Here is a 9,512-nt window from a genome sequence, read left to right as displayed (position 1 = left end):
CGGGGCAGACGGCCAGGCACACTGAGCTCCCGGCGTCTCCACCTAGGAAGCCTTCCTGCCAAAACTGCTGAAATCAAGGGCGGGCAACACTTTAGACCTCATTTCCAGACACAGAGGGGAGAGAGGGACAGCTGGCAATAACTGGATAAATCCAGAAGGAGGAACAGTCTACCAGGCAACTGGCCTGATCTCTTAAAAAAGTCAGTGTCACAGCGGGGATAAAAGAAGGTGCTGGAAAGAACAGAGAAACATTTGAGATTAAATGAGCAAAGAAACATAACCCTCAATTAATCCTTAATTGGATCTTAGGCTTTTTTTAAAAAAATAAAAACAAACATGGGCCGGGCGCGGTGGCTCACGCCTGTAATCCCAGCACTTTGGGAGGCCGAGGCGGGTGGATCACGAGGTCAACAGATCGAGACCATCCCAGTCAACATGGTAAAACCCGTCTCTACTAAAAATACAAAAAATTAGCTGGGCATGGTGGCGCGTGCCTGTAATCCCAGCTACTCGGGAGGCTGAGGCAGGAGAATTGCCTGAACCCAGGAGGCGGAGGTTGCGGTGAGCCGAGATCGCGCCATTGCACTCCAGCCTGGGTAACAAGAGCGAAACTCCGTCTCAAAAAATAAATAAATAAATAAATAAAAACATAAGAGAACTTTTGGAGAGGAGGAAATTTGAATATGGGCTGGGTATGAGATGGTGTTAGGGAATTCTTGTTAATTGTGTTCAACTTGATCAGGATTTTGTGGTTATGTAGAAAGTTATCCTTATTTTTCTGAAGGTCCATGGGGAAGAATTCAAGGGTAAGATATCTGTGTCTGCAACTTACTTTGAAGCACCTTGAGGAGAATGTGTGTGTGTGTCTGTGTGTGTGTGTGTGTGTGTGTGTGTCTGTGCATGTAGAAAGTCAATATGGCAAAGTGCTAATAATTGTGAATCACTGAATAGAGATATTCACTGCCCTTGTCTTGTAATTTTCCCACTTGCTTGACAACACTTCATAACAAATAGATAATAGGATTTGGGGGGCTAGACCCTAGCCCTTGATGTGCTTGTTAACCCTCCACTCAGAATCTAAGAACATCAGGTCTCCTTAGAGAGTCACCTTGCTCGCTGCCACTGCGAGAAGCTTCAGCTGCCTGGTGTTTAAAGTTTTCACTCAACTACACGTCCCTTTGTAGCAGTGACTGTCCCTGACTGTCCACAATTGCCCTGAGGACAGACTCGCTTTCAGAAAGAGCTCGAATCTTTCAGTGGGGATAATTACATCCTGAGCAATATTTTTTATTATATTTTTAAACAGAAAGCTTAAATGTAAATGGTCCAACCAATTCCCTCTTCCTTCCCAGAAAAGGAAGACAGAACACGGGCAGAAGGTAGCAGAGCCAATCTTGGTCTCTGCCTTTCCTCCGTCCTCAGGACCTCAGCACTGCAGCAGCGAGGGAGGCAGAGGAAGGGCAGTCACAGGTGAAGGTGTAGATATGGAGCTGGGTAGAGCTGCAGGCTTCAGCACCGACTGATTTAAAAAATGGGACTGCTGAGGCTCAAGCATCTCCAAAAACCCAGCCGCTGGGAAGCACTCACCGTGATACCTGGTCCAGCCACTGGGAAGCACTCACCGTGATACCTGGTCCTAACCTGCAGCCAAGGCTGAATCAGCCCATTGATAGGTCTTATTCGACCCACCACAGCTGCACTTGTTTAAAAAAAAAAAAAAACTTTTGAATTGAAATATTACATACTAAAGTGCACAAATCAGTTGTACAAACTGAACACTGTGTCGTCAGTCCCCAGATCAAAAACAACACGCTCAGCCCCCTGCCCCCGATCCTGTGTCCCTCCCCCAGGGAATCGTCTTCCTGACTTGTATCACGGTGGAGTAGTGTTGCCTGGTTCTGAACTTCCCATACATGGAATCATGCTGTCTGTGTTCTTTCTGGGTCTGGCATCTTCCACTCAGCATGCTGACTGTGAGATGCTTCTGCACTGCTGCACATGGCCATGGTGCACACGTTCTCATTGCTGTGTGATGATATTCCATGGTGCGGCTCTGCCACGATTGATTTGTCCACTCTCCTGTTAGTGGGCATTTCAATTTGCGGCTGTTAGAAACAGCACTGTGGCAAAGCTCCTAAGTGGTGAGGGTATGTGCATGTCTCTCATGGGCATCTACGTAGGAGTGGAATTGTTGGGTCATCAGAAACACACATGTTCAGCTCCACGGTGCCTTATAAATTTCGGAATTGGTTGGCAACATTTAGAATTTGAGAGATTTAAGGCAGGACATGGTCGCTCACACTTGTAATCCCAGCACTTTGGGAGGTCAAGGCGGGTGGCTCACTTGAGACCAGCCTGGCCAACATGGTGAAACCTGTCTCTACTAAAAATGCAGAAAAAAATAGCTGGGCATGGTGGTGTGAACCTCTAGTCCCACCTACCCCGGTGGCTGAGACGGGAGGATTGCTTGAGTCTGGGGGGTGGAGTTTACAGTGAGTCATGATCACACCACTGCACTCCAGCCTGGGGTGACAGAGTGAGCCCTAGCTCACCAAAAAAAAAAAAAAAAAAAAAAGAATTTGAAAGGTTTAGCATAAAAATCAGAATAATATCTGTTCTTTCCAAATGGAAAAAAATGAGTTAGGGATTTGTGCTCCCCATTTTGCCAAGCCCCACCCCAGGTCTGCCTGTGTCACTTCCCCCGCTCCTAGGGGCATCCTGACTTAGAAACTCAGTGGTAAATGATCTGAGTGTGCTTTTACCTCCCGTGCATAATGAAAATTACTGAGCTGACTGAGCTTCCCGGTGAGTCCCTTCTGAATGAACGGGGATCTGGAGGACTCCAGTGGAGTCTAAGGCCTTCAGTGGGAATCAATTGCCCCTGATGTATGCCGGGTGCAGTGGCTCACACCTGTCATCCCAGCACTTTGGGAGGCCAAGGCAGGTGCATCACCTGAGGTCAGGAGTTCGAGACCAGCCTGGACAACATGGCAAAACCCTGTTTCCACTAAAAATACAAAAATTAGCCAGGCAGGGTGGCGGGTGCTTGTAATCCCAGCTACTCAGAAGGCTGAGACAGGAGAATCACTTGAACCTGGGTGGCAGAGGTTGCAGTGAGCAGACATCATACCTGGGCGACAGGGTAAGACTCTGTCTTAAAAACAAACAAACCAAAAAACCCTAATTGCCGCTGATGGGGCGTAACCGAAGCTGAAACAGCTGGGGGCAGGTCAGGGACCCTCCAGCTGCTGCTCTCTACTCAGCACCATCTGCACCCTCCTGTTTACTCCCTCCTGTGCCACCCTCCCAACCCTCTAACCGCACAGATGGGCCGTTACTCACACTCTCATCACCTCCAGCCAGGCCTGACACATAATCTCTTTATTCCAAGCTGTCTCCTTCTCAGGATGCCTTTTAATTTCACTTAAACAACATAAAATGATATATAGAGAGAAAAGGAAATTTCCTTCTCACCTCCTCTCCCAAGACCGTCAGGTTCCCTCCCCAGAGGCAACCACCATGTCTAACTTCTTAACCATTTTTCAGAAATGGAATAAACACACACCCTAGCCCTGTCTATCTGGATGAAGGCTGGTGCTTTCTGTGAGGTCTGTTCCACCGCTCGCTCTGTGTGTCTCTTGCTGGGCCTTGATGGTGGCGTGTAAGTAGATTCTCCGGATTCTTTTAAACAGCTGCAAAGTTTTCTCTTGCCTTTATGACCATTATTTATTAGCCAGTCCCTTAATGAGGGCTATTCTGGTAATTTCCAATCCACTACTATCACAAACAACACTGTAGTGGATATCGTGATACACATGTCGGCACACATGAGCAAGTTTAGCTGCAAAATAAAATCCTAGACCTGTGACTGCAGGTGAGAGGGGGTCAGTCGTGCCAAACTGCCGTGTAAAAGGACTGCACCCGTTTACACTGCCTCCAGCAATATGTGAGCAGCTCAAGTGGGCTCTGGAAAATGCCTATCTGATCACGCTCCTCCTAATTTAAAGCAACCCGTGCCCGACCCTGAGTGTGGGGCAGAATCCCGAGGAGATTTCAAAGCCACCCTCTAAGTGAGGTCCCAAACCCTGAGGTTCTGACTGAGTTAATTACGATATGGCCCAAAGCCGGGCGTGGTGACTCACACCCAACACTTTAGGAGGCTGAGGCAGGCAGATCAGGAGGTCAAGAGACCAAGACCATCCTGGCCAACATGGTGAAACCTGGTCTCTACTAAAAATACCAAAATGAGCTGGGTATGCTGGTATGCGCCTGTAGTCCCAGCTACTCCAGAGGCTGAGGCAAGAGAATTGCTTGAACCTGGGAAGGGGGGGTTTCAGTGAGCCAAGATCACGCCACTGCACACCAGCCTGGGCAACAGCGTGAGACTCTGTCTCAAAAAAAAAAAAAAAAAAAAAAAAAAAAGATGTGGCCCAGTCATTGGAGATTTTCTTTAAAGCTCCCTAAGTGATTCTAGCATGTTCCAGGGTAGAGAATCACAGCTTTAAATTCACAGGTGGCTCCCCATGCTGTTTCCACCGCATGAAGTCCCCGCTCCTCAGCCAAGTGGAGAAGGCCCTTCATTTGCTGCTGCCCACCTGCCTCTCTGCCCTTCTTCCTGGAACACACTACTTCATAACCAACTCTCTGGCCTTGCTGAATCCGTGTCCGCTCCCCAGAAGCACGGTGTTCTCCAACCCGTCTGCCTTGACCCATCCTGCCCTGCTGCCAGTACCTGCTTCTCCACCTTGCCAGCTGCTGCTCACCCGCAAGGTTTAATTAACCAGGGGTTCCATTTTTAGGAGCCTCTGCTGACCTTCCGGGGAGGAAAAGGCACAGTGATGTACTGGGGGCATCAGCACAGGCTTGCAAGAGCTGGTCCTTAGCATCTCTTCCCAACTCCCCGTTCAGTGATGCTGTTGTTAGCTCGACACTGCCCATGGCGGGGGTACTCAGGCCACAGCGACTGGCAAACACCACGTCTCAGGAGCTTTTTTCTTCTCCCAGAAAGCCAGCTATTACCAATTAACATCACGCAGGAGTTACAGAGCGCCTCTGCATGCTCACGGCAGCCTGGGATTTCGTCAACTCCAGCTCCTCTCATGCTGTTATCAGACTTTCAGCCCCTGTAATAACAGAGAGGAGTGAAGATGATGAAAATCATAATGGCTTACACTTACGGAGCATGTGCGTGTGCCAGGCACTGAAATGAAGACTTGGCATGCATGCACTCATTTGCTCCTTACAATGACACTGAGAGGCGAGGACTACCTCCACTGCCCTGAGGCACAGAGAGGAAAGGCGACTTGCCTGGGGTCACACAGCCATGACGGTAGACGTTCAAGCAATGTCTGTCCCTCGGCGGGGCGGGGGTCCTAACTTCTGAAAGCACACGCTGAGTGGCCTGGCTAGATAGACGAGGCAGGACCTTATCCTGAACAAATGGCAAATATCCCTGATGGTTTGTGACTGGCCTGTCCCCTCCTTCAGGCAGGGTTTGTATTAATTAGCCATGGCTGCTATAACAAAAGCCAAAAACTTAGTAGCTTAAAATAATGCGAATTTAATATCTTACAGTTCGGAGGTCAGAAGTCTAAAATGAGTTCTTATGGTGCTAAAACCAAAGAATCTTCAGGGCCGTGTTCTTTCCAGGAGGCTCCAAGAGAATTTATTCATTGTCTTTTCCAGCTTTTAGAGGTCACCTGCATTCCCTGGCTCGTGGACCCTTCCTCCATCATCAAAGCCAGCAGTGTCTGATCGCATGCTTCTCACAACACATCACGTCACATCACGTCACATCACCTCTCTCTCTCTCTGCTTCTCACATCACATCACCTCTTTCCCCCTTCCCATCTCCTCCCTTCCCCATCCCCCCTTTTCTCTCCCCACCCGACTTTCTTCCCGTCCCCTCCCCCACCTTCCTCTTCTGCCTCCCTCTTTCACATCTAAGGACCCGTGATATTGGACCTACCTCGTGAATTCAAGATACTCTCACTACTTAAGATCAGCTGATGAGCACCCTTAATCTATCTACAACCTTAATTCCCCTTCCCCATGTCAAGTAACACGTGCAAGTTGAGGAACTAGCAGGCAGACATCTTTCAGAGGCCAATATTCTGCCTCCCACAGGGCTTCCCCTTTTCTTGCTCCATTTTGCAGGACAAACCCAACTCCCTCTTCTGAAGGACATTTCAAGAAAGAGCCAGGCCTTGGTGACATCTAAAAAGGTAAGAGCTAGCTATGATCACATCCACCAATCTGGGGTTTGGGGACTTCCTTCTACCAAAACAGTGCAGAGAGATATGCTCAATCTAATTTTGCTGCTGCTGATGATGATGGGTGCGGTGACATATTAGGTAGAGCAGGACCAAGTTCTGTGGGCTTTACAGAAATGAACTCTGGGTGGACCAGAAATCTTCCTCCTGTGGCTTCCTGTGCTACTCCTCCTCACCCACAGCCCAGTGCAGCCACCAGCCCCGCTTCTAGATGATCTTACCAAGCCAGCATTCACTACCCATGCCAAAGTCTCCATGTCTTTGGGTCCAAATTCTCAGGAAAGAGAGAGAGCAAATTCGATTGGTTCATCTCAGCCTATGGGGGAAGCCCTCTTGGGGTAGGTGTCCTTCCTTTGCCTGATTGGACAAAGAATATCTTGGTCCTATCTGATTGGCTGGGGCCAGGAGGAGCAGGTGTAGTGGATATAAATACCATCTGTGATAGGCAGAATAATGCTCCTCAACACCCCTCCCCCCTCAGCTCAGCAAAGATGCTCATGCAACCCGTAAATATGGAAATATGTTCCTTTGCTTGGCAAAAGGGGCCACAAGTCAAGGGATGCAGGAGGCCTCTAGGAGCTGGAGAGGACACGGACACGCATTCTCCCCTAGAGCCTCCAGAAAATCCCAGTCCTGCCAACACCTTGACTTAGCCCTATGAGACAGCTTTTAGACTTCTGGCCTCCAGAACTGTAAGATAATGAATTTCCATTATTTTAAGCTTCTGCATTGGTGTTATTTGTTACCGCAGCCATAAGAAACTCACACGTGGTCACTGTGGCTCATCCCTTGATCAGAAAAATGTGGCAGAAGACACACTCAGAAGAGAGTCTGGGTAGGACATTTCTACATAGGCCTCGAGTTCCAGACTTCCCGGATGCTGGGAAGATGGGAGATGGTTACTGTCCCTGATTAGCTGAGGTCAAGTGTCCATACCAGGGAGGGACACTGGGGACTAGAAGACAGTGGCACTAAGCCAGCCAAAAGGTGTCTGGGACTTTACAAAAAGCTCAGTGGACACCCTGGGGAAGGGGCTGACGGGGCTGAACACTGGGCGGAGGGAAAGGTCCTACAACCCGGGCAAAGTGGCCATGTGACAGAAGGCACTGAGCTGCAGAAACAGCACTGGACTGTGAGTCCACACTGAGCCTGGCAGGGCCATTCACTGGTTGTGAGGGCTCAGGTGGGGCTCTCCCCTCCGCTGGGTCTCAGTTCCTCTATGTAAAATGGGGAATCCGCACTAGGTCACTAAATCAAGCCTTCTTTTTTTTTTTTTTTTAAAGATTTTGAACAGCAGACTCCTGTATTCTCACTAAATCTTTCTTGTGTAACTTGGGAAAAAAAACTGCTAAGACGGTCATCATGGCTGGGCACAGTGGCTCATACCTGTAAGCCCAGCACTTTGGGAGGCAGATGTGGGCAGATCACTTGAGGCCAGGAGTTCAAGACCAGCCTGGCCAACATGGGGAAACCCCATCTCTACTAAAAACACAAATATTAACCAGGTATGGTGGTGGGCAACTGTAATCCCAGCTACTCAGGAGGCTGAGGATCAAGAATTGCTCGAACCTAGGAGGTGGAGGCTGCAGTGAGCCAAGATCTCACCACTGCACTCCAGCCTGACCTACAGAGCAAGACTGTCTCAAAAAAATAATAATCATAATCATAATAACAGCGAGCATTTGAGTAGGACTCACTTTATGACAGGCGCCCTTCTAAGAGCTTATCAATGTAAATGGATAAACTCACAACAAATCAATAGATATTTGTTATCTTCAGGTCACAGACAAAAAAAAAAATTAAGGCACAGAGAGGTTAAGAAATTTGCTCAAGGCCACCCAGCAGGGAATTGGCAAATTCTTGATTTGAACCTGTATACTCAGGATCCAGAGAGAACTGAGAGGAAGAGGGATAAGTTAAGGGAGATTTAACCAGAGAGGCTGTCCAGACAGATTAGAAACAGCTGAGAGAGGTGGGGAGTCAGCTGGGGGACAGGAGAAACAGGAGCTGGAAAGGTAATTCTGAAATCTCTTCTAAGGGCACCATTGGAGCAGCTGTGGGGTGTGAGGAACGGAGGAGTCGGGGGAAGGAGGGAAGCTTCTCTGTAAACGGCAGGCGCTCCGGGATCTCTTTGAGTGGCTCTGTGCGGACACTGGACCACACTGGGCCACAGTGTTTATTGGGGTTATGCTTACCATCTTAAGATAGAAACAGAGCAGAGTGCAGCTGCCGTGGCTGAGGCACAGGTAGCAGGTCCAGGGGTCGTCCTTTTGTCCTCCCTGTTGTTACCGCCCAGGCCAGGCCCCACGATCATTTCTGGAGAGACCTAGGGCTTCAAGCAATACCATTTGAAAACCGCGACACCAAACGGACCTCCGTTCAGTCAGTTCTCTGCTCTGCCTGGATTTGTGCCCACTGCCAAGGTTGCAGAGAGCACACCTAGGCCAGCAGCCCCTGTCATCCCCTCGCAGGCAGCTGTGGAAGGCTCACTCTCTAATCTCCCTCGCTTCTGGATGCCCACATCAAAACTCAAGTGTCCGATAAGTGATGGTTCTTTTTTTTTTTTTTCTTTGAGACGGAGTCTCGCTCTGTCACCCAGGCTGGAGTGCAATGGCGCAGTCTCGGCTCACTGCAACCTCCACCTCCTGGGTTTAAGCGATTCTCTGGCCTCAGCCTCCTGAGTAGCTGGGACTACAGGCACCTACCACCATGCCCAGCTGATTTTTGCATTTTTAGTAGAGACAGGGTTTCACTATGTTGGCCAGGCTGGTCTCGAACCCCTGACCTTGTGATCCACCTGCCTCAGCCTCCCAAAGTGCTGAGATTACATGCATGAGCCACCATGCCCAACCTAAGTGATGGTTCTAACCAGCAAGGTGACCTTGAGCAAGCCTCCTCTCAGACACCCAGGGCCTCGACTATCAAATGCAGTGATGAATATAACTTACATTCAGAAGCCAAGAAACTGGGCTTCAAAACCTCCTCAGAAGATGAAGAAGAGTCAACGTATAGTGAGCATCTAGGATGCTGGTTTTGCATCGGCAGCCATCACCGATTTCACTGTCCTCATTTAACTGAGAAACTCAAGGCCCAGAGAGGTGACGTGATTGACCAAGGACACACAGCCAAGCAGTGCAGAGTCCAAGTTCACACCCAGCCCTGGACTGATGCCTCTTCCTCTTCACCCAGCCAACCAGCCAACCATCAGGAGCTTGCACTGACGGTTCTGATTTGTCCTTC

Source organism: Callithrix jacchus, chromosome 20, assembly GCF_049354715.1.
Source record: "Callithrix jacchus isolate 240 chromosome 20, calJac240_pri, whole genome shotgun sequence".
Classification (NCBI taxonomy): domain Eukaryota; kingdom Metazoa; phylum Chordata; class Mammalia; order Primates; family Cebidae; genus Callithrix; species Callithrix jacchus.
The sequence above is the reverse complement of the archived record's forward strand: the minus strand, read 5'-3'. Positions refer to the sequence as shown.